The sequence below is a fragment of the Xenopus laevis genome, chromosome 4L (assembly GCF_017654675.1).
Source record: "Xenopus laevis strain J_2021 chromosome 4L, Xenopus_laevis_v10.1, whole genome shotgun sequence".
Classification (NCBI taxonomy): Eukaryota; Metazoa; Chordata; class Amphibia; order Anura; family Pipidae; genus Xenopus; species Xenopus laevis.
Genome location: NC_054377.1, coordinates 27,051,719 through 27,077,173, shown reverse-complemented (window position 1 = coordinate 27,077,173; position 25,455 = coordinate 27,051,719). Strand labels below are relative to the sequence as shown.

The 25,455-nt window shown below is 39.6% G+C and overlaps 2 protein-coding genes across 3 annotated transcripts in view; one reads left to right on the top strand and one right to left on the bottom strand.

The window, feature by feature from the left end:
- Positions 1–25,455, bottom strand: part of macrod1.L (MACRO domain containing 1 L homeolog) — a 436,504-nt gene that overhangs the window by 39,994 nt on the left and 371,055 nt on the right.
- Positions 15,228–25,455, top strand: part of flrt1.L (fibronectin leucine rich transmembrane protein 1 L homeolog) — a 177,367-nt gene continuing 167,139 nt past the window's right edge. The window contains exon 1 of the mRNA XM_041590005.1: positions 15,228–15,450. The gene's annotated coding sequence lies outside the window, so the exon portion shown is untranslated. The remainder of the gene's footprint in view (positions 15,451–25,455) is intronic.

The window sequence follows — 25,455 nt, the reverse complement described above, 5'->3', positions numbered from 1 at the left end:
ATATATATATATAGATATATATATATATATATGATATATATATAGATATATATATATATATATATATATATATATAATATATATATATATATATATATATATATATATATATATATATATAGATATATATATATATATATATAGATATATATATATATAGATATATATATATATATATAGATATATAGATATATATATATATATAGATATATAGATATATAGATATATATATATATATAGATATATAGATATATAGATATATAGATATATATATATATATATATAGATATATATAGATATATATAGATATATATAGATATATATATATATATATATATATAGATATATAGATATATAGATATATATATATATAGATATATATAATATATAATATATATAGATATATATAGATATATATAGATATATATAGATATATATAGATATATATAGATATATATAGATATATATAGATATATATAGATATATATAGATATATATAGATATATATAGATAGATATATATATATATATATATATATATATATATATATATATATATATATTACCACATTGGGTTTAATGTAATTAACTATTTACTTTTAAGTAAAATTGTCCCTGCTGGCTTAATATGGTAAAGGCTTCAAAACAGGAAATGTGGAGGTTTGCAGGGTGTAGAACTCGGCAAAAATCAGGGGTAAATACAGGACTATGAGCTTCCAGGCTCCACCAAGTATCCGGCAGAGGCCTGAGTTTTTATAGGCACCCAAGGGTGCCCCTTATAGCTGCATGAGCCCTTAGGAGATGGGAATCTTGTATAGTAAATATGGCCCTGCTAATAGGGTTGCCACCTGGTGGGTATTTGGTTAAAAAAAAACAGCTAGGGCAGGGGCCGGAATGTACTTGCTGGTAAATTTGTAATACCCTGTAATACCCTGTAATTCCCTTCCTTCCCTGACCCTCTTCACTGTCAGGCCCCTTATAAGGACAGGCCCACCCTTGACATTATCACCCCAAGTTATGTCACCGCCCCAACCCAAAGGCTGTTGTTATTCCACAGAAAAAGTGGCAGGCTTACCTGCTATGGGGTGCCTCAGTATTAATTTGCTCAGCAATTGAGCTCTGACTAGGGTTGCCACCTTTTCCCTAAAAAAATTCCGGCTGGTGGGGGCGGGTACAAAAAGGGGGCGTGGCGTGACGTCAAAGGGGGGTTATGCCGTAAAGGGGCGGGGCCACGGCGCGAGCAGGAGAAGAACCGAAGGACAAGGTAAGTTTAAAGGGGATTGATACCGGCCCCGGCCTTGGAAGGTGTTTTACAGGCTAGGCCGGTAAAATACCGGCTGGGTGGCAACCCTAGCTCTGACCCTTGCATGGGATTAAAAATTCAGTGCAAGGTGCAGTAATGGAGGCTGCAAGTCAGCCCTGTCCTTACTATAATGGAAAAGGCTCCTTTGCACCCTGCCTGACAATTATAAAAGTTCTATCTGCCAAATCCAATAAAAGCAGCAATTATATATGTCATATGTAAAATTTCATATATGAATCTGTTTGATCCAGGGTGCCCTTGTCTTGTTGCAGAATTGCCAGATGCTTGACTCACTTAAATGTATACATCTGGTTAAAGGACACAACCTTTGCACTTGTGGCACCCCATAACTGCATGTAAATGAACCCTGAAATAAAGTGCTTGCCAATCCACGGCACACCCAGCACAAACCCATTAAAAGCTGCTAGCTCATTTTCTGTTCATCAGATGAATGTCTAATTTGCATGGGGGTCCCTGGAGATGCATGGAGAATGAGTACAGAGAGCCTGACACGTGCCTGTATATTCAGCCGCAAATGAAATGTCTCTAAAGCAGCTTCCAAGCACTCCCAAACTCAAATAAAGGACATTTGGAACATATACATAAAATACATCACATTTGTACACTCAAGCTAAGGTCATCCTGAGCCCATTCACAAACACTTTGTTTTTTATTTTGCACATATTAAGGTACAGTAGATCGACAAGTAAAACTGCATAAATAAAAGAGATTGTTCCGTTCTGGCATCCCAGTGTGTCTAGGAGCACTACCACATAGTGTTATAAGAGAAAATATTTTAGATTGTTAGGGCACCTTTTCAGCCGTTTGCCTGCACCATGCGTTTCACTGACGTTTAAACCATAATATCAATGTTACAACAGGCTCCATGTAACAACAGCAGTTGCAGCATATTTTAAGGTCAAGATCCTTTAGCTACATTCAAATATTACGTCTGTCTGTTCAGTACTAGTGATGGGCAAATCTGTCATGTTTCGCTTTGCTTCAAGAAATTCGTGAAACTGTAAAAATTTGCGAAACTGTAAAAAATGTGCAAAACGCATTGAAGTCGGCAAAATTATTTTGACATGCTACAATTTTGACACAAGTGACAATTTTTATGTGCGCAACTCTTTTGTCCAAATGCATTAAAGTCAATGGACGTCCGAATAATTTTGACGCGTGACAATTTTGTCCAAATGCATTAAAGTCAATGGACGAATAATTTTTACGAACGCCAATTTTCTTGTTGCAGCAAATTTTCCCCACGGCGAACATTCGCTGTCGGCAGAATCTGTAAATTCGCCGCAACTCTATGCCTGGCAAATAAATTCCCCATCACTATTCAGTACCCCAAACTCGTTTTTGTATGAAAGAGGTTTATGTGTGGCCTGTGTTCAATGATCATGGAAAGATCCCCCATGTTGGTGTCTTCTAACAATAGCGGGGACAATTGCTACAAGCAGCCAGTGTCAGATTGGCCCACCGGGATACCAGGAAAACTCTCGCTGGGCCCAGGTGTCAGGGGGCCCTTGTGCTGCTAAACCTTTGGCCTATTTCATGGCCATTCCCATGACAAAAAGAGGCTAAATAGATGGAATAATTGATTATAGTATGTAAAGAAAACAGAATGAAGAAGAATAGAGGTTGAATGAGGAGATGAATAATATTAGTACTGAGAATGGGCCCCTGGTCTAAGGTTTTTGGGTGGGCCCCTCGTGTCCCCTGGAGGTCAGGGATTGGCTCGGGGAGTAGGTCTGGGCCAGCGGGGCACATCTGCTTTTCCAGTTGTCCCACAGCCCAGTCCGACCTTGGCTACAAGTGTCATTACCCTGTAGGTGTGTTGGATAGTCCATGGGTGAAATTTGGCCCATTATCACCACTAAAGTACTAAAAACCACAAAATGTTGTGTTGTGCTCTACTGGAACGTAAATAATGGCATATTCATACTTTACCTAAACTTAGGGTGCTTCCACACAGGCTCGGATTTGGTCTATATTCCGCTGGCCTAGACCCAATCCCCATGGCCAACTGAGCTACTCCCTGACCTCCCCGTGCCCCGATCGTGGTCACATGTTACAGCTGGGGCGGGGGGCTGTGGCGGTGTGTATGTGGGCCCGTGGTGTGGCAGCTCCTATGGGCCCGGACCCACCCAGTTGCTGCATCCATGCAACTATTTTTACTCCCACTTGTGTATATTTTGCTCTCCATTTTTGAGTCATGTGCCCCCCACACACAAGAAGTACAGGGAATATACTTATTATGGGAGATGGGAAGGACCTGATTTGATTCTGTGTTTAGGTGGTAGGACATCCTTGCATAGTCACTCGCAAAAACACAGTTCCAATCTATGTTTATCTACTAGCACTTAGGGAGGAACTCCATGGGCTATTTCGGTGCGATCAGACGCGCTGTGCAGAAACGCAGGCATCAAGACGGTCATGGCTACATAGCAGCTTGTTTATATAAACTATAGTGGTGCTTCTGAAGCAAACACACTAGTTTTACCAGTGCAGCACAACAATCAATACATTATATTTGCATTACTTTTTCATTTTTTGGTGTTCCTGTAAAAGTATCTCTAAGAACTCAAAATACATTGGAAACACACTGTGATTTCAAGTGGAGTTAAAGTGCTCCTGGGGCAGTACAGGTATGGGATCTGTAATCTGGAAACCGGTTATCTAGAGAGCTTCAAATTACAGAGAGGCCATATTCCATTGACTCCATTTTAATCAATTAATTAAATATTTTTTAAATAAATTCCTTTTTCTCTGTAATAATAAAACAGTACATTGTACTTTATCCCAACTTAGATATAAATAATCCGTACTGGAGGCAAAACAGTCCTAGTGAGTTTAATTAATGTTTCAATGATTGTTTAGCAGACTTAAGCTGGCCATAGATGCAAAGATCCGATCGTACGATCGGACTTTCCCATCTCCCGACCCGCCACTAACCATTCAGATCAAAGTCTTACCAGTCAGATTAGTTAAAGAACAGATCAGCAATGTTCTGCCCCTGACAGCAATCGTACGATATCTATGTCCAACCAAAGCTAGTGACAGTTTCCCACTGAAAATCGTACGATCAGCAATACACGCAGAGATATTATCGGCAGCCGAAAGAAATTTTCTAACCTGTCTGATCGACCAAACGACCGATCTCCGCCGGACGAAAAATGTCGGGACTCTCCACACATGGTTCGAAAATCGTACGAATCTTCGATTCATACGATCAGATCTTTGCGTCTATGGCCAGCTTTAAGGTATAGAGATCCAAATTACAGAACAACCCCTTATCCAGAAAACCCTAGATTCCAGGCATTCAAGATAACAGGTCCTATATTTTACTTTGCTATCAGATTGCCTCTATCAATCTGGATTTTACAGTCAGGTTCTGTTCCCCCAGATATCTAAACCTTAAAATGAGAACTTTGTGAGCTTTCCTGTTCCTTTCTAACTAATGAGCACTCAGTAAATGGCTGCTGCTGGGCTCACAGTTTGCCTCTTGCGCTGCCCTTAATTCATTCAGATATGTTATGAGCTTTTTTTAATACCTGTCCATTATAGCTTTCTTTCTCCTGCCCTGGTTAATTACAAGTGACTGAAGTGCTTTATGTGAGCTGTGAACAAAACCTTCAACATGTAACCGGGTCAGGAGAGGGATTTGTAAGTGGTTGTTTGATTAAGAATAGCCATTGCCATTGTTTCAAATCTTACCCAAGCCACAATACACAAATCATGAAATGCTGTGATACATGACTGTCTGTATAGGCGAAAACAAATGCATGTGTGTGTTGCATGCAACAGTATCCCAATTAGATTGTGTAGTTCTGATAAAGGGGGCCATTTATGATCACAAGACCAGTGAGCAAAATGCAATTTGAAGTGCAACCACCATTTTTTTCCCCCTCCAGAATTCGTGTTTTTCTGGTCACCAGGGGGAGTTGCACTCTTTAAGATTAGGGCAAATAATAGCGCACTTCAATGCAAATCGGACACAATTCCACTGCTCCACGTGTTCGTATGACGCAATACGCTTCTCCCCAAAATGTAGCTGTACTCATTAGTCCATATGCAACGTAATTATGGCACCAGCATACAACTGCTCAAATACGTAGATGCGCAATCCATCTTGTTAGAATTTGGACGTCATATTGAAAATACGTGGCTTATTTCAGCGAAGTGCATTTCCAAACCTGCAGATCCGTTAGAGTTCAATAATATGGCATTTCCTTGGCGTTTCTGCTGAAATAGGCAAATACTGGGGCCCCCATGTGAATTGCTATAGTGCGTATTCCATTATTTTCAGTAGAGCTTCATTTTGTGTGTACTCGAATATGCGGTTTTGAAAATGCAAAGTAAAAACACCATGTGTGACATCGCCCTTAGCGGCAAGTCTGCTAAATCACTTGCTTAAATACATATGCCTTTAAATACAAAGCTAAGCTCATCACTTTATCACCAAGATATTACAGATGAGTTGTGAATAATAAAAATACATTTACAACATGAAATCATTTTCTGTTTATATAGATCAGAAGAAATGTATTTTAACAGAGCACAAGTGTTTCCAGAGCTCATCTCTCATGTTAGGAGCATGACTATAGTCTGCAGTCCTGGTATCCTCAGTGGTACCATCAGGAGGGAGTCAGAGGTGCTGCCACACTCACCCACCACTTATATATAAAGCCAGACAACTGGCAGGATATTTATATTCCTCTAATGCCCACACTCACCAGCTTGCTCATGGTTTCCCTGGTATCCACTCTCACAGCAGAAAGCATTTAGGTGCTATCAGCAAAATAGATATGTGTTGGTTTTCTGCCTGAAAGCAGTGTCTGGTTTAGTGAAAGAAAAATTGTGCTGAAAAATTTCATTTTTCTTTCATTCTGAAGCAGCTATAGTCCCTTTCATGCTTGTGTATTTCCATGTATGCCTACGCTGGTGTATTCGCCATCAGGCACTTTACCAAGGGATGGAAATGGCTGGTATATTTAATAGACATTTGTTTTCATTGTTTTAAGCAGAAAACCAGCTTTTTTATTACTGCATGTGCACTTTGGGGCCCCTTATACGTGTATAATTATGCCTAAACCTCACCCCTCCACTTCAAGTACACCCCTTTGACTAGATAGATAGGAGTTTTATTTGTCCCTCCCAATGGTGGCCCTCTTGACTGTGAATGTTAGACGCAAACACGGGGAAGAATAGTCCCTACACCCATATCTCCCAATTGGATGCACCGAATCCAGGATTCGGTTCGGGACTCAGCCAGGATTCAGGCTTGCTCAGCAGGATTTGGATTCGCCCGAATCCTTCTGCCCGACCAAACCGAATCCTAATCTGCATATGCAGGGGAAGTGAAAGCTCAAGACTTTTTGCAACAAAAAAAACAAGGACGTTAAATATGTTTTCCTTTCCCATCCCTAATTTGCATATGCGGTTCGGTATTTGGCTGAAACTTTTGCGAAGGATTCAGGGGTTCGGCCGAATCCAAAATAGTGGATTCTGTGCATTCGATTTTTATAGCTCAGTCCAGGATTTTTATTTAAATGTCCCGAGTTTCTTTTTGATCTTCTACACGGACACTAGAAAAAGATGCGATGTTTCTGAAACTTAATAACATAAGAGGCTCTTGGCAAAGAGCTCAGAATACTCGGCACCTACACAGAGATACAATTGTAACTGATGAGATAAATAGGACTCTTTGAGGAACGAAGACTTGCAGTTTAGGGTGGTGGCACACGTGGACGGTTCGAGGTGATTGGTCGCCCAGTGAGGAAAATTTGGGCGACTTCGGAAAAACAAAGCAATCCGAATGACATCCCACTGGCAAGTAAGGCGTTTCAGGGAGATTAGTCGTCTGAAGAAGAGGACATTTTTCGCTGGGCCACTAATCTCCCCGAATAGCCACGTGTGCCACCACCCTTAAAGGGCAATTCACCTTCATTAGCAAAACTATAATAACGCATAAAACATGACCCTAAATGTGTTCAAACTTACCATAACCTGGCAATTGTTGTAGAAAACATCTTATTGGTTGCTATAGGTTACTGCTCCTGGGCAAACTTAGAGCCTTTTATTACATATGGGGGTATTTGTTTTGTTATATCACAACCCTGCAGTCTGGAGATTTGTTTGCACAAGGCAAGAGTGGGGATATAAGAACACAAACAGAAAACTACGATCATAGAATCCTTTTACCTTTCCTTATCTTCCCAGGCTTGAAAGCAATCATGAGTAATAAGGACCATTCATCATGCCTAATTTTCCGCTATACAGTCCTACGACTGGAAAGAGCTGGGATGAAATATGTTTACCTAGAAAAATTACTACCGTCTTTTTTTTTTTTTTTCTTCAAACAATAATATAAAGCAATTTTATCATTGCTAATCTAATTAACTGAACATTAGACATTGATGTCGGATGGAAATAAATGTTGTTTTAATTTTCAGCAGCTACGGTTTTTGGAGTTATGAAAGACTTTAAAACAAAGTTATTAATCCAAGACTATCACTGAGGGCTCCATGACAAATGGAAATCAACGATATTGCTTTATTACCCCCCCCTGAATAAAGTAAATAAATATACTAGGGAGGTTGGTCTGGCACGTGGGTTGAAGCCAGAAGTGATGTTAAGAGGGGTAGTGTACCTTAATATTTAGTATGGAATAACTTTTTATTAGGGATACACCGAATCCAGGATTCGGCCTTTTTCAGCAGGATTCGGATTCAGCCAAATCCTTCTGACCAGCCGAACCGAATCCTAATTTGCATATGCAAATTAGGGGCTGGGAGGGAAATCGCAGGACTTTTTGTCAAAAAACAAGTAAGTAAAACATGTTTTCCCCTTCCCACCCCTAATTTGCATATGCAAATTAGGGTTCGGATTTGGTTTGGTATTCGGTCGAATCTTTTGCAAAGGATTCGGGGGTTCGGCCAAATCCAAAATAGTAGATTCGGTGCATCCCTACTTTTTATTTTGTATCATTTTGAATTATTGCCCTTCTTCTTCTGACTCTTTCCAGGTTTCAACTGGGGGGGGGGCACTGACCCCTGCAGCCATATTGTTGTTGTTACTTTTTATAACTTCTCTTTCTATTCAGGCCACCTCCTATTCATATTCCAGTCTCATTCAAACCACTGCCTGGTTACTATGATAATTAATACCCTAGCAACCAGATGAAATTCCAAACTGGACAGTTGAACGAGAAGCTTTTTTTTTTTTTTTTTTATTCAAAAATAAAAATAAAATAATAACATATAAATAAAATGAAGACCCAATGCAAATGGCATCAGAATATCACTCTCTACATCAAACTAAAAATTAATTTAAAGGTGAACAACCCCTTTAAGCTGGAGAGGACCATGTAAGTGGAGGTAAGTGTTTAGGGTGCAGGTTATGAAAGTTTGAACATATTTCAGTTATTACAATTTTGCTAATGAAGGTGAATTGCCATTTAAGCTGTAAAGGTGGCCATAGACGTAAAGATCCGCTCGTTTGGCGATGTCGGATCTCTCCCAGATATGTCTACATTGAGGTGGGCGATATCGGGCTGATCCAATTGTGGACCCTAGGGCCCAACAATCGGATCATAATGTATCCAATACGGACGGTCGGATCGCGGGACCGCATATACGCACAGATGCGGCCGCAATCCGACTGGATTTTTTAACCTGCCCAATCAATATCTGGCCCATCTTTTCGGCAAATATAAATCGGGGAAGCCCCCGCACACGGTTTTCAATAAGCTGCCAACTCGGCCTTAAGTCTAACTTTTCCCAAGGGACCTCCTTATCTAAATTGTTACAATTACTTATTTGCTTATCTCTTATAGTTACAAAGTATCTTATTTGCACCTGGTGGCTGTTCTGGGCTCTCTACCAAAAGCCAATTAAGTTAGAAACTTTCTTTTTCTGGCTGTTGCAGAGAAAGTCAGAACTTTCCAGTGCAAACGCGGGACTGCAGGTTGAGCTGTCAAAAGCAGGACTGTCCCGCTGAAAACGGGACAGTTGTGAGGTATGAATGTAAAAGCTTTGAGCAAATACTTTATGGCAAATTTATAAGTAGCAAACAAAGCCAAAACCATGATAGATGTAAAAATGGTTCAATTTCTGGTGTCAGCATCTCTTTAAGTGGAGCTTGTGGGGTGGTTGGGTGCCCCTGAACCGAAAATTAATTATAACATCCTTATGAAAGGACGTGGCTTGCTGCGACCTTGCGCTTTGATATGGTCACTGAACTCCTGGGGTGTAACTACAGAGGAAGCAGACCCTGTGGCTGCAGGGGGGCCCAGGAGGTATAGGGAACCCATGAGTACAATTTCAATAAATATTCATAAAATATTCGTAAATATTCAACCTCTAGACATATTCGGGGCCTGGAAAATAATTTGCCCAGTAATATCTAGTTACGTCACTGCTGAACTCCCTTGTAACTTCTATTTCACAGTACAAGGTGCACTATACACTGAATCTATTTTTAAATTTGGTTTTATTTCCCCTTTAAACAATTGGCAATTAGCGAGTAATAAAATAGGTTAATGCAAAGTAGAAAGTCCAAAGTTGCCACCATAGCCTCCAGATGTAGAAGTTTTTCTAAGCTGATCAGAAGCTCTGTAGACCGATTTCTAATATCCCACCGGGACACTCGGGCTCAGCCAATGTCTTTGTATTTGGTGGTGCAGCTGCTACATGCCGCAGGATATCTATAATCATGGCGTCCCTGTCCCAGGCTGGCTGTTTGGTACAAATGCAGCATTTAAATAACAACAACAACAACAACCATGATGTGGAGATGATCGGCACAGAGCTTGCCTAATGATGAGCTGAGATTTAAATAGCATTTGTTTATGTTAATTTCCTTATGACGAGGCAGCGTTAGACAGATTCTTAATAAGTTCATACACAGAAGTCGAGGCTGGTTTTGGGGTAGGGCAACAAGAATGTCTTCCCTGTCTTTTAGTATGCGGTAGAGAGTGATGTTGTAAAACCATTTGCAATCGGTTTTAATTTGTTATTATTTGTTGTTTTTGAGTTATTTAGCTTTTTATTCAGCAGCTCTCCAGTTTGCCATTTCAGTAATCGAGTTGCTAAGGTCCACAGAACCCTAGCAACCATAAATTGTTTTGAATAAGAGACTGGAATATGAATAGGAGAGGGTCTGAATAAGAAAATGATGATTAATAAAAAAAAAAGTAGCAATAACAATAAATTTGTAGCCATTTGTTTTTAGTTGGGGTAAGTGACCCTCCATCTGAAAGCTGGAAAGAGTAAGAAGAAGATGGCAAATAATCATTATCTACAACATACTAAAACTTATCTCAAAGGTGAACAACTAAAGCTATTGGACTGTAGCATTATAATTTCTTATTTCCCATTAGATAAATACAGTTGGGGTTTGTTTGTAAGTGTTGTGTGCCCAGATATAACAGTATGCGATAAAGGCTCAAGTCTTTGCTTATTTAAATTCATGCACATAAGTGGGAGCTGCCATATGTATTGCTTCTGTGGAAGCAGTCTCTTTAGAAATGGAAGCACATTGCCATAGATTGCCAATGAGGGTCTGAATAGGAAAATGATGATTAATAAAAAAAGTAGCTATAACAATACATGTGAAGCCTTACAGAGCATTTGGTTTTTAGATGGGGTCAGTGTAAGGAGAAGATTGCAAATAATTTAAAAAAAAATTATAAAAAAGAAACAAATTAAGACCAATTGAAAAGTTTCTTAGAATTGGCCATTCTACAACATATTAAAGGTTAACTTAAGGTGAACTGCCGCTTTATAATTTGGGTAATGCTCTCATTAAATAATGCATTAAATTATGTAGAAAAAGAAAATGTAAAATCGGTATGTTGAATCAAAGTTTGGCTCCATTTATTGGCTATTTATACCCTATTTCCCCATCTACCTCAATTTACTATCTCTAATTGATATATGTGTATAACTAAGGGTGGTCCCCTAGACAGATTCGGCAGCTTATCTGCTCGTGTAGGGCATTCCAGTGGGTCTCCCTGACCAATATCAGGTGAGAAATCGTCCAGATATCGATTGGGCAGGTTTGATTTTTATTTTGGCGTTCGAGGACCGCATTGGCTAGTTGATGAAGTCCTCCTCCCATCTGCGCCCATTTGTCCGTTGTAATCCGATTGTTTGGCCCTAGTGTCGAACAGTTGGATTAAACCGATATCGCCCTGGTTTTGGTGGGCATTTTGGGTTAATATCTGTTCTTATAGCGACCTTGCCAAACAGGCTTATGGCCACCTTTACTCTACAATACAACATCGCTGGTTGGGTCATCTACAGAATGAAAAGTTGGTAGACCTTTCTAGACTGTACTTATCTTAAAAAAAAAATAAATAAAAAAAAAGAATAAAACTGAAAACCTGATCTTCTTTCTCCTCACTACTAAGCACATTCGCCTCCTCTATCGCCAGAATAATATATTTAGCCATAAGCACTTGCCGTTTATGAAAGGGAAACACTGGTTACTGACCTTTATCTATTAATCACAATCAGTATAAATAATTCTTGGGGGCAATGGTGGTGCAATAAGTAATGTCATTTTTTATCGTAAGTTCTAAAACACCATCCATTTTACCAAGAGCTTTCATGAGCTTTTCCCAGCTTCTCATCCTTTTTTTTTTTTCCAGGGACTGGTGAGATCAGAAAGCCTGAGTGACAAAGGAAAGAGCGGGCAGGGCGTGAGATCTCGGGCAGGAGTTGCCTCGTTCCCTTTAGAATACATGTAGGATGGGGATAAACTCTGGGTCACAGTCGCTTAATAATAACTTTATTCCTGATCCCCAGTTAATCCCAACTGCTTTGTCATTATACACTGGGAAGGAACGCCCAGGCCTTCTGTCAAACTAGCGAATCCCTTCCCCGCACCTCCTATTTCTCCTAAATGGTTAAACTAACTGGTCAAACCGGCAACAACCTAGTTTGAGAAAATCCAAATTTAAGAGTAGAGTTTGACATTCTATAATATATAAATTACCTTAAAATCTGCTCCTCCACCCTGCCCTCTCTTCTTTCCTATTATGCTGCATTTGTAAAGTGCCCACATATTCAATAGTGCAGTACAATATAGATTAGGCAAATGAGGGCTAAAGGTGTAAATAGAGAAGAATAGCTGATTTTGCTTGTGGAAGAGGCTGTAGTGAACTAAACAGCGCTGAAAATGTCCTATTTGTGAGACATCAACACAACTGCTATCTATGGCAATGAGCTTCCATTTCTAAAGAGACTGATTCCACAGAAGCAATAAATATGGCAGCTCCCACTTATGTGCATGAATTCAAAGCAAAATCTGGAGCCTTTATCACATACTGTTAAATCTGGGCAGACAACTGTACAACACTTACACACAGACCCCCCCCAACTGTATTTATCTAATGAAAAATAAGAAATTATAATGATACATAGCTTTTGTTTTTTGATGGGGTTGTTCACCTTTGAGATTTTTGGGTTTTAGTATGTTGTAGAGCGTGATATTCTGAGACCATTTGCAATTGGTTTTTATTTGTGGCTTTTGAGTTATTTAGCTTTTTATTCAATAAATAACAATAAATGTGTTGCTATACAGAGCATTTGCTTACATGGGGTCAGAGACCCCCATTTGAAAGCTGGAAAGAGTCCGAAGAGGTTGACAATTAAAAAACTATAATGATGACCCATTGAAAAGTGCCAAATTTACCATTCTATGAAATACTAAAAATGTGAACCATCGGTGCTTTGTTCAATGTCACTGCTCAGCACAGATCATATATCGTTCATATGAATGAGAAACCCTGTGTGTGCGCTAATGTATGCCAACGTTTGTATTCGTGATCAGAGTGATGTTGATGCTAGGGTCACAGCCATAGCCCATGTCACATAGGAATTCAAGTGACAGTGACACAGTTGTGCCACACTTAGGGAGATCCTTATCACACAGAGATTAAAATACAAATAGGTTTGCCAATTGTAAGTGTACTGGGATTACTGAGCAGGTTAGCACCTAATACCCTTCTGAAAGGGTGTATTTCCAACTAGAACATTAGGTTATTCCCTTGATATAGAAAGATAAGGATCCTTTACAAAGGGTAAATAGGATTGGAAACTAGTTTAGCACAAGGGTAAATTATGATTTAGATTAGCACAAACTCTCACCCTAGCAAAGTACCTTGCACTACTATACTACAATGCGGCCTCCATAACATCAAGAATAGGTCTTCATGGGTCTCCTCTTTGCTAATGCTCTTGCTCCTTATATCCTTACAGCCTTTTAAGTATTGATAGTAATTCTGGCCTGGAGAGAGACACTGCTCTGTGTACAGAACCTGAAATGGCATCAGGTCTGGACTGGGCTTTAAAATAGGCCCTGGCATTTCAAGTACAAAGAGGCTCAAACAGCCCCCCAATAACCAGTGACTGTCTATGGCATCTTACAACAGCATCTCTGGCATTTGCCACAGATTGCCAGTCTGAACCTGGACATATTGGATATGCGGAATTTGTCTTGCGTTCGAGGACCGCAGCAGCTAGTTGATGCAATCCTACGACTAGTCGTTGAAAATTCTCTTAGTTGTAATCCAATAGTTTGGCCCTAGGGCCAAATTTCGGATTAACTAATATCGCACTGCAGTTAGTGGGACTATCGGAGAAATATCCGCTCATTTAGCGACCTTGCCAAACGAGCAGATCTTATCGTGTATGGCCACCTTTACCCTTGGATTAGCAAGGAATGTGCCCAAATTAGCCGCCTCTGTTCAATTTAATATAGGATAGATCCAAGTGAGGGGTATTAGAATATTAGAATTGGCCTCCAGGTGGCATATGCCTCAACAAACAAAAAAAGTCAGTAGCATCTTACAGAATCTGACCGTATAACATTACTGTAAAGCTACTGTATATAAAAAGCACCATCTTTAGAGTGTAATTCAATGACTGCTTCTGCTTTCTGATGCCCCTGGTAAAGTGCTGAGGCAAGTATCATAACTGGCACTGCTCTCCGCCACTTCACAGGGTCTTTTAATATTTCTCTTTCTGTATTAGACCGGTCTAGTTTTGGGCTCCAAGGAATGATCACACAACTTGTCTAGTTATGGGCTCCAAGGAATGATCACGCAACTAGCACTGGAAGGGTGTGCTCTGGTACCGAGATTTTTTATATACATGCATTTGAACATGTTTGTGCGTACCCATCTGAAAGCGTAATTCAAGGAGAGTTCTTTCCATTCTCTGTTTATATCACCTATGGTGGTGATGAAGAGGGGGCTACACATAGTGTGGTGAATAAAAATAACATCTCTTGGGCACAAAAACAAGGGGTCATGTATAACAAACAATATTGCCCTACATTTGTGTGTTTTGTCCTGTGCCGTTGGCACTGGCTTCTTTTATAGATATTCGGGTGGATACTAACCTGACAGGTAGGTGGATAGATTGTTTTATATTCATGCAGGATGTGATATACAGTATTTGGAGCTGTACAATAAATGTGATGGCAGAAGTGATGTAATATGCATGATGAGTGGAGGCTAATGACAGGTTGGTTAAATCCTTCTAAGCCAAGGTCTCAAGTATGCCAAACCTGTGCCCTGAAACCATTACGTACACAAATCTCCGTATGCACTTTGTCACTAGCAATGCAAGTCCCTTGAGGCCCTTTATGGCAACTAACAGGTTAAAAAATGCAGCCACTGTTATTTAACCCTCGCTCTGCCAATACCACCAAGCCACATCTTCCCACTGCATAACTCTCCTTGATTTATTCTTCTTTAATAGCCCTTTCTCCCTCTAATCTTCCACCTTTTACTGGCACCATCCTTCTCTCATTTCCCTATCTCTGCTTGCCTCAGTCTCCTCTTCCCTCCTCCTTCTCCTCTCTCCCTCCTTCCTCTCTTCACTCCATCGCTCTCCTCCCTGCCCCTCCCCTCTTCCAGCAGCAGTACCACAGTGATCGCTTGCTGCCCCTCATCTCCATTAGCATCTCTACCAGCATCTGTGGCCCCTGGGGAGGAGGAAGCTTTTGGGGTCTCCCTGACCCACTCTCAGGGGAGACACTGCACCGGCTTCTGCCCTGGCCTTGCCTTCCTTGGCTGGATAATCCAGATATCCCAAAACTTTGCCCGTTGGATTGATAGGCTGCAGGGAGCAGGTGAGTGGAGACTGGGGCAGGAGGGTGAGACTGGGGGGAGCTTGGCTTTAAAAGGTGGGAAAGACATTGCACCTTTTGTCATCAAAGTGAAGAACAAGTCTGCCCTAGTGCCAGTGTGTGCAACTGGGTTTTCGCCAGACTGTGTGTGCATATCTGTATGGAAAAATCTACATATGTATCTACGTGCCTGTGAATGTGAACGAGACCATCTGACTGTGTATAAGTGCCAGTGGGTATGTGTTTCAGGGGGCCACCCTGTGCCTCACTTACTGTACCAACCATAGGAACTATATGTGTAGTTTGCTGCTGGAGTGTGGACTGCTGATAGAGGGCATTTACACCATCCTCCTACTATATGTCTGTGCTGTGCTGTCATTATTGCACTACATGCAACCAAGTCTATATATCAGTGTTATACTGTGTGTGACTGTGTTTAGTGAAGTGTCACCGTGTGGCCCGGCACATGTGTGACAATCGGCAGATGTAACAATCTTTACTATCTCTAGTATAACATAAAATCCAGCAGCACTCTGATAAGTGAATCAAATATTTATTCGTGCCACTAGCCAAGCGACGTTTTGGCCCATTCCAGCCCTATCAAGTCTTTACTATCCCTATTTTTCTTTTTGTGTGTCGGTGCATATATATCAGCCGTGCGAAAGTTAAACCCACATTCACCCCTGCCAGATGGCAACACACGGCCCTTTGTGCGTTCGTATCAGCATTGCTGTGTGTTGGTGTGTCATGTTGAATATAAATACAGAGGATAAATATGATGAGTCATTTGCAAGTTATTGCGGTATCTATTTTCTATATCCTGTGGTGTCAATTGAGTTTGTGGGGCACTTGTTTCGACTGGCGTCGGCCGGAATGGTTTTCTCACGCATTATCACGCTGATGTTGTTTGAGATACTAAAGCTTGTGGCATTTATTTTTCTCGGAGAGAGAACTTGTTGGTGCTTACGCATTTAATGTCACTTAGTAAGAATTATCATTAAACCTCTCCACTAACAGGTTGCAACCACATTTTAGGCCACTGATAACAGTAAAATGTAGTATGTTAGGTAAATGTTTTCCAAGGGGTGTTACTCGCCCACCTGTTACATTTTCATCTGGGGGAAAAAGGCTGTGATGAAAGGACATTCGTTTGCATATGAGCGATTAGTGGTTGGTGTTCATATATGTGGCGTTGTGTGAAATGCTGTCACCCACTTGCTTTGCCTATTGATCCGAGCTATGGAAGGCAAGAATGGGTGCTAAGAAACACTGACGCAGCCAGGTGCCATGGGCAGAACTATTATCACTAATGTTTATGATCACTGCTGCATTATTTATTGCTTTATAATAAATAGTAGTAACATCACAAGCAGGACCCTGTCTTATTACTGGTCATCTAACAAACAGCATGGTATATGTTATATTATCAATAAAATATGCTATTATAGATTCTAGTAACTTATCAATATTGTGCCCATACAATGTCACTTGGTATCACCCACCTTTTGGGGTTATTACCCTCTAAAACAAGCCTGCTATCCTGTCATGCTTGATGCCATTTATCAATCCCTCTAATACAGGCATGGCATCTGTTATCTGGAAACCCGTTATCTAGAAAGCTCCGAATTACAGGAAGGCCATCTTCCATTGACTCTATTATAATTTTTTTAGTAGACTTAGGATATGCAGATCCAAACAACGGAAAGACTCCTTATCTGAAAGATTCCTGCTCCAAAGCAATTTGGAAAACAGGTCTCATACCCTGTATATGTTATAAGGAATGCTTCCCGTGTATCATATAAATATAGAATGATATGTATTTAGGCTTATCAGTAATTTTATATTTATAAGTAGAGAATACTGTCCCAGTGACCAATATAGAAGCATCACTTGATTCCAGAATTGGTGTTATCCACTGATAATAGGGTATTGGAACAGTATAATAATAATAATGTTATAATAGGCTAGGGTCCAGAAAATAAAACAAGTTTTCCTGAAGACCAGTCGCAGCAACCTGCCTCAGAGGTGTAGAAAGTCATGCCAGTATTAGCAATATTTGGGTACATAAATATTGGTACAGCCCAGTAAAGAGGACAGTCTTGTGCCCCAAGAACAGGTTGTTTGAATACAACCTTCATGTCTAGTTTGCAAATAAGCCCCTTTAACTGTAAAAGAGTTTCAGAGCCTTTTAATGAGCCTGAAATATACTATGATTAGCAGTCAAAGGGTTAAGTTGTTCAGTTGTAACACATTGTGTGTTTTCTGTAGGGAGCCATATGTTTGTGATTTTGACTTGTATTACACTGTGTGTGCTCCATCCTCGGGAAGGCTGCTTACAGGTATCCACAAGCATCTCACTTAGCTACTTTCTATATCTCAGATTCCACTTTCTGGCTTCAGTGTGTGATCCTTTTGTTCCACCTTCATTCTTTATTCTGCATATGCAGATATCAATCGTGCCTACAGATACATTCCCTTTCTGTGCCAATCCAGCTCTCATCAATACAGAATCTCACGCCGATCTATCACAATGGGAAAATAAGTTATTTACTGCAAAACTGTCTGGAAGGGCTTGTACCAGGCGGTTTTTTCCACTGTTTTTTTGAACCACTACGGGGATTAGTTATCAAACTCCGAAATTATCTCAATATTTTCTGCTACAAACTCCGATCAAATCCACTCTGTTTTTTTACGCTTATTTATTATTACATTTTCCCTGATTTTCTTGATTTTTTTTTGGATTTTTCTCCCGAAAACTTCGGGGTATTGCACGAAACCCAGTGCACATCAAAAATTCATTGTGACTTCTCCCATTGAGTTATATGCAACCTCGACAGGTCTGAGATGCCTAATTTTCTGATTCTGACTCTTCCATCCTCGGGATTAAATAAATTCCGAAAAATTCGTGATTTTTTTTAAGTCAGATTTTATAAAAAAAAATCACGAATTTTATAATTTTTGTATTCGGAGTTTAGTAAATAACCCCCTAACTGTATGTAAAAATAGGATAGTTACTAAATGACATGTGCCCCTGGGCATTCATCAAGGTGGGGATACTGGATAATCCATGCTCAGTAGCATCACATGTGACTGCACCAGAGTCCACGGGAACTCATGTTAAAGCCATGGATGTGCTTTGCATTTGTTTATTTATTTTGAAATGCATTTATAATGTGCACTTCCCTAACTCACTACTTAAATACATACATATATATATATATATATATATATATATATATATATATATATATATATATATATATATATATATACATATATATATATATATACAATAGAGATTAAATGTAGATTTTCATGTTAGTGTGTGCAAATATAGGACCTGTTATCCAGAATGCTCTGAAACCTGGGGTTTTCCAGATAAGGGCATATTTCTGTCATTTGGATCTCCATGCTTTAAGTCTGCTAAAAAATCTTTTAAATGACCCGAATAGGATTGTTTTCCCTTCAATAAGGATTAAGAAGTTTGATCAAGTACAAGGTACTGTTTTATTATTACACAGAAAAAGGAAAGTATTTAAAAAAAAAAAAAAAGAAGTCCATTATTTGATTAAAATGGAGTCTATGGGAGATAGCCTTCCTGTAATTAAAGCTTTCTGTATAACTGGTTTCCAGATAATGGATCCCATACCTGTACGGGTATAGGATCCATTGTCCAGAGACCTGTTATCCAGAAATAACGCGAAGGCCATCTCCCATAGACTCAATTTTAATTAAATAATTCAAATTTTTTAAAAGTATATCCGTTTTCTCTGTAATAATAAAAACAGTACCTTGCACTTGATCCAAACTAAGATATAATTATTCCTTATTGGAAGTAGAACAATCCTATTGGTTTTTCTTAAATTTTTAAATGATTATTTAATAGACTTAAGGCATGGAGATCCAAATTAAGGAAAAAAGCCTTTTCCAGAAAACCCCAGGTCCTGAGCATTTCAGATAACAGGTCCCTTACCTGTTTATGCTTTCCATTTAGCACAAATCAAACATTTCAGCTGCCTGAAGATGCATGCTCAGTAAGAAGGAGCATCTGTGAAACGCTTTTGTGCTATATTGAAACTACAACTCCCAGCATTCCCCTTGACAGCTGAGCATAAAAAGCAAAGCTGCATTTCCCATATCGGAAATCACTGTCAAAATGAAAGCATTTATTTGAGAGAAAAAAAGCAAGTTGGTTTAAAAACGTACGGGGGAATGTCATTATGGTCCACATCTCGCAATGCAATATTGTTCCTTAAACTGTTATTACATTGCGAATTTTAATTGCGCACTCTTAAGAAGTGCTTGAAGGTGCCGTAATCTTTTGGAGCAAACATAACGACTTTTTCATTAAGAAGTTTTACTACATTGACTGCGCATTGGCGCAAACTATAAAATTCGCAAACAGTCTTCCACTGTCGGAAGTGGTCGCTAAACAGTTTCTGAGGTTTGCAAAAACTATATTAAATTCGCGCAAAGCAAAATTTGTTCACGCAAAGGCATAACTTTTCGCATTGTGAATAGTTTTTCCGTTAGCCACTTTTATTATATTCCCCCGGTATCCTTTAAAAGCACTGTTGTATTTTTGGATCTTTTTGGATAATGTGTTTCTAGATTAGACATCCCATAGCTGTACTATACACCTGTCCAAGCCCATTAGTCAGGGGTGAGCAATGAAATCCAGCAGATGAGTAAACGATTAGTGAAAGTGATTATTAACCCTTCTCTCCCAGTGGAGTAGAACCACTAATACGTGCCACATGCCCGAAGCTATTATTTCTGTTTATATGTTGGATCCTACATTACAGATTGACATGTGTGAATCCCCAAGCTTACTCTTAATGGGCTGCATTATGTATGTATTAAGGCCGATGCAATTTTGTGATCGCTGAGGCTGGTACCGACTCGTAACTTCAGAGTAAAGCTGTGATTTCACTATTGTGATGTTGATACCATCAGCATATTGTTCTCCCACTCTCATTATCACATTGATTTGATCACCTTGATACCATCGCACCAGTGCTATTGTATTGACATTGTTACAATGGAGTGATCATGGGTACTGGAAACATGCTGAGTTTATCGCACTTGTGTTATCACACCTGTACGCACTGTGCGTCTCTTGCCTGACACTGTTATAAATATATATATATAGCAGGGTCCCTTCTGTGTACAGCTGTCATGGCACTGCTGATATAATTAGCGCTGTGTTAACTGCATACATACCTTATTAGTGTATTTTTCTCACTCTGCCTGACCTTGGTTACTCAGAGCCTGTGCAATTGCACTGAGTGTGTCGAGCAGTGATGGGTGACAGGGGATTCATATACGGCCTGTCACTACTCAAAGGGCTGCAGTTAAATGTTCCGCTGGTGATGGGGAAATACAATATACTTTTATACATTTAGAAACTCAAAACATCAGTCTTTAAGGCATTGTTAAAGGGAATGTCAACCCAAAAGATAATTATTTGCCTAATAAAAGAAAACATAATTCTAAGCAACTTTGCAATATATATTCATTACAGTTTCTCTATGGTGTTTAAGTTATTTGTATATACATTGCTATTAAAAGTAGCGTGTGTCCCTTTCATTTTCTATTCTCTGCCCTGGTGGCTCAGACAGTTTTTTTTGCTATCTTTGCAACATTATATAAAAAAATAAGGAACATCCAGGAATTAAGCAAATGCTGCTTTCAATAGCAATTGTTTTTGCAAAACATTGTGAGGTCAGTAAAGTGTATTTCTAATCCAATAGAGTTTAATAATATGGCGTTTCCTTGGCGTATTGGCATTTCTGCTGAAAAACGCAAATACTGGCATCACGTGGCTGATGTTGGCTCGCAAGAGCCCTGTGGGAATTGCTATAGTGCGTATTCCATTATTTTCAGTAGGGCTTCATTTTGTGCATATTTACGCTCGAAGATGCGGTTTTAAAAAAGCCCCATGTGACCTCGCCCTAAAAGCTCTGAAAACTTTAAATCTATTTTGGAAAGTTGCTCTGAATTATGTTTTCTTTCAGTGAGCTTTTATTTTGGGGTCTACTTGCCCTTTAAACTACAATGCTCACCACCCCAAATGAGGGTCTTTCCCTCATTTTTTGTCCACCGCGTGGTCTTTGAGGGCCATAAGTTTGGGTGAGAACCGCATTGTCTTGTTGATGTGATCCTCAGGAAAACTAAGAGAGAAAACTGGGGAATGAAAGAAAACACTTGAGGTCATCCAGTCAGTCCAATGTTCATATGATACCTTTGCACATTGCCCGCCCAACTGTTTTTCAACTACAACTCCCACAATACCTTGACAACCTTGCATGGCTTTACTGAATGTATCCAACAATTGCTACATGATATAATGTTTGATTTCAGAGTGTATATATGGTTTTCATCAGGCTTGAACTGACAATCTGTTGGTTCTGGTTCCCTCTTAGGCAGAGGGCTGCTGTAAGATGCCATAGACACTTTTTATTGGGCTGGTGGGGACTGTTTGGACCTCTATGTACTTGGAATGCCAGGGCCTATATTAAATCCCAGTCTGGACCTGGTTTTCTGCTCAAAGGGGAAGTAAAATCTAATCTAGAAATGCTGTATTTTGTATACTAAACATAAACATGAACTTACTGCACCACAAGCCTAATAAAACAAATGATTTATGCTTTCAAAGTTGTCCACAAGGGGTCACCATCTTGTAACTTTGTTAAACATCTTTGCAAGACCAAGACTGTGCACATGCTCAGTGTGGTCTGGGCTGCTTAGGGATCGTCATTATCAAAACCGCTCAAGTCAAATAATATCTGCCAGAAGCCGATACAGCGAGACTGATTAATTATTAGAATATACAGACTGCAATGGGTCCTGTGTTGTCATGTAATCTAATGTGGATTTTATAGTTTTTGTATTGTTGAATACAAACTTTCTCCAATTCTCCAGAACCAGTGGCTGCAGCAAAATAATCCTCCAAATAGAATCCCATTTTATCTGTTTAAATCTGGCTCCATGATCTTTGTCCCTGCAGCTGGAATTGGAAACTGTAAAGGGGATGTAAAGGCAAAAATAAAATCCAATACAAATCTCTACACAGTCGCCTGCTCTACAGGGATAAAAAAAAAAAAGCTGCTTGAGTTCTACACAGCTGGGAAGTAAGTAAGGCAGGGGCTCCCCCTGCTGTTCATAAGTATGATTGTTTCCCTGGCCAGCAGTTAGGGACCGTCTGACAATTCCTATTCACAGCAGTAAATGAAGGGAGAATTTCACTGCATACAGTCATGTTTGTTATAAAAACGGTACACATTGTTTAATTAAAGTATATTGGAGATAGGTTTTGAAGAAAGCAAAAATGTTATTTTATTTTTTTTGCCTTTACATGCCCTTTAAGGGGTTTGTTTCATATTTGGGGCACAGAGCAAATGGTCTTTTCGTTCCTCCCTAAAGCCGACCCCAGCAGACACAAAGCACTGGGCACTGGACGCAAAGTGAGGAATGAACGTGAATTTTTAATTGTAATCAATATAATAAAGCCAGAGATCACAGGTGAATCCCACTGTCATAACTGTAAGATAACATCACTTATTAAAAGCCTAATTACTTGCTATATTATAATGATGCTGACCGCTTGATCCTTGTGGTTATGCAGAGGAGACCAAGGCCCAGTGTTTTGTTTGAGAAGACTATAGTACATATATAGCTCCTGAGTTTGAAAACAGACATGTACCTTGTTCAATTCTCAATTATGTGCCTGTACATAATGGATCAGGGGGAGGGTGGATAGCATATCTGGTAAATCCATTAAAAGTCATCATACTCTTTAGTATCTTCTTAATTTGGGGAGCCTGCATTAGTCATTACTCTGTACCATTGTCTGTGTAGATCAGCACTGAATATAAAGCGGAGGGGCATTACGTACAGAATCAACCTAAGCCAATCCCTATTAACCGTATAAGACTACGGTAGTGATTATGCCTCAGGCAGCCATCAGGGGATTGCATTGCATTAAAAACAAACATTGGCCTGACGCATTTCTTGTTCAGCTGACATGTATTTAAAGGCATGTGTCTATGAACAGGTGTCATCTGGACACGAGACGCATCAGGCCAATGCTTGTACAGGTATAGGACCCATTATCCAAAATGCTCGGGATCTGGGGTTTTCCTGATAAGGGATCTTTCTGTAATTTGGATCTTCATACCTTAAGTCTACTAGAAAATCTTGAAAATGTTAAATAAACCCAACAGGCTGGTTGTGCCTCCAATAAGGATTAATTATATCTTAGTTGGGGTCAAGTACAAGGTACTGTTTTATTATAACAGAGAAAAAAAAATATGGGTTATTTGGATAAAATGGAGTTTTTGGGTGACGACCTTTCCGTAATTCAGAGCTTTCTGGGTAATGGGATTCTGGATAACGGATCCCATACCAGTATATGATGATTTTAAAGGGGATGTTCACCTTTGAGTTCACTTTTAGTATGATGTAGAGAGTGATATTCTGAGACCATTTGCAATTGTTTTTTATTATTTGTTTTTTGAGTTATTTAGGTTTTTATTTGGCAGCTATAAAAACTATAAAAAACAATAAATAATGAAGGCCAATTGAAAAGTTGCTTAGAATTAGTCATTTTATAACATACTAAAAGTTAAAGGTGATCTACCCCTTTAAGAGTGATTAAAAGAAGTTCTTGCTTACTATTTTGTTCAAGCGAACCACTTAAAGCTACGGGTTCAGGGTGAAGCACCTGGTACACTCAAAAAAACAACTTTTTTTTAGTGTACCTTATTTATTAAGTTTTCCTGCTGGAAGTTGCCGTTCACCCAGGAGTGTGAGGTCTGAGGTTTATATACCCAGGCCTGCTATTTTATCGGGTGTCTGTAAAGTTTGTTTTGATTTGCCAAACCCGGAGTCTAAAGGTGGCCATAGAAGCACCGATAATATTACATTTTTTGTTCAATGTTCAGTGCATGTATGGCGGAAGACGAGCCGACCTATATCGGCAGAAGACCTGGATATCGGTCAGCTAGTCAGTCGGGCTGGCCGGAAAATCTTAATCGAGGCACCCAAACATCGCCCATTGTTAGTGCTGAATAGTCAGATACGGGTAGAATGCTATTGTTTCTAACTGTATATCTGACAATTAATCTTTTCCAGCAAAGATCGTAATAGTCTATGGCCACCTTAAATACATGGTTAGTCATTAACAGCAATAAGCTAAGCAATCTATCCATTCATTGTTTACAGAGAAATGCCCGAATTTTGGGTCTGGGGTTTCCAAATGGCTTATTGGTAGTTGCCTGGCTCTAATATGTCTGCATCCCATTGGCTGGAGAGCAGCAGTAACAGGCCCTTGCATTGCCTATACCAGGGCTAGTTTCTTTACTTGTATTCTTGCTGCACATGATCCTACCCTGAGCCATACTCCCTTGTTTCTAATCCAATTTGGGGATGATTTAATAACCATAACTTCCAACGATTGGAATACTCTTCTGGCATTGCGTATTAAGCTCACAATTTTCTATTATGTTTCAGTCTGGCTGACTATTATAATTATTATTATTTTCCTTTGTATATATTGCCTTGACATGTTCCTCGGCACTTTACAGAGATTATACATTATTTATACGTTAGTCCCTGCATCGACGGGTATAGTAACTCATTTTCAAATCGGTTTTCTGCCGTAAGTTTCCTGTGGGTACAGTGGCTGATGGTGGCTGCTCTGGTGCCCCTGAGGAGAGACACACAAGGGGTGATAGAGCTCTTGGGTCTCAGGCTTTTGTGTCAGAACTCAGCTCTGTTACTATGAGAGCAGCAACTCCCGAGATCACTTCCCACGAGCCTGTTACCATAGTAGGGGGAACAGCAACGGGGGAAGGAGACTGGAGTGTGTGCTCTGACTATGCTCAGAAAAACACACAATATACAATAGTAGAACCAAGGGCCAACTCTTTAAGTGGTCTAAAATCTATCTACTGTGTCTATCTATCTATAGTATCTATCTACATAGTAACATAGTAAGTAAGGTTG